The following is an 848-nucleotide window of genomic DNA, read 5'->3' as shown; positions in this document are numbered from 1 at the left end:
TCAGTGTCAGCTCCATCGCCCTGGCACAGTGGGAATGCCACCACAGGGAGCCAGCACAGCCCCTCCGCCCTGCTCTCGGGCCAGGCACGGGGACACCAGGGAACAAGCAGAGAGGCAGAGATCCAAGGGGACTTTGATGTAGGGACAGGACAGAGTGACAAGACAGGGCAAGGACAGGGGGACTACAGACAGCCAGGCCTGTTGCACAACAGACCCCCAGCACAGCCCCTGGGCAAGGACCCAGGGGGACGTTGCACGGCCTGCCCCAAAGCGGGGCTGCAGGAGCTGCGGGGTTGGGGACAATCTCGGGTCCCCATCAGGGTGGGATGTCCTCGCAGGCAGAGGGGCCCAAGCTGCCACCAGCGGGGAAGCAAACCAGGACCAAGGCTTGTGAAAGCGAAGCTGGTGGCGGCAGGAGCTGCCTGGAGCTCCTGGGCATACTCACATGTGGCCTGCTGAGTGCCCCAGGGCACAGGCTGCACTGCCAACGCTGTCGCTGAAACACACAACGGGGACATGCTGAGCCGTGACACGGGGGACATGCCACCTCCCCAGGCTGGGGCACACACGTGTCCCACAGCTCCAAGCTGGGCAGCAGGATAGCTCTGTAGGTGGAGGGGCTGGATGTCCCCGCAGCCACTTCCCAAGCTGTCCCTACCGGCACCAAACCAGCCCTCCGGACCCAGCCCCAGCCCACTGTCCCCCAAGGGAGGGGACAGATGGGGGGGCAGAGCCCACGGGGAGCAGCATGGCGACGTGCACAAAGGCAGTGAGGATACTAGCGAGCAGCCAGAGCAGGCTGAGCCCTTCCTCCTGGCGGGCAGGGGGCTGCCGGGGACAGCGCTGAC

The sequence above is a fragment of the Pterocles gutturalis genome, unplaced genomic scaffold (assembly GCF_000699245.1).
Source record: "Pterocles gutturalis isolate BGI_N339 unplaced genomic scaffold, ASM69924v1 scaffold37862, whole genome shotgun sequence".
NCBI lineage: Eukaryota > Metazoa > Chordata > Aves > Pterocliformes > Pteroclidae > Pterocles > Pterocles gutturalis.
This window is presented reverse-complemented; position numbering follows the sequence as displayed.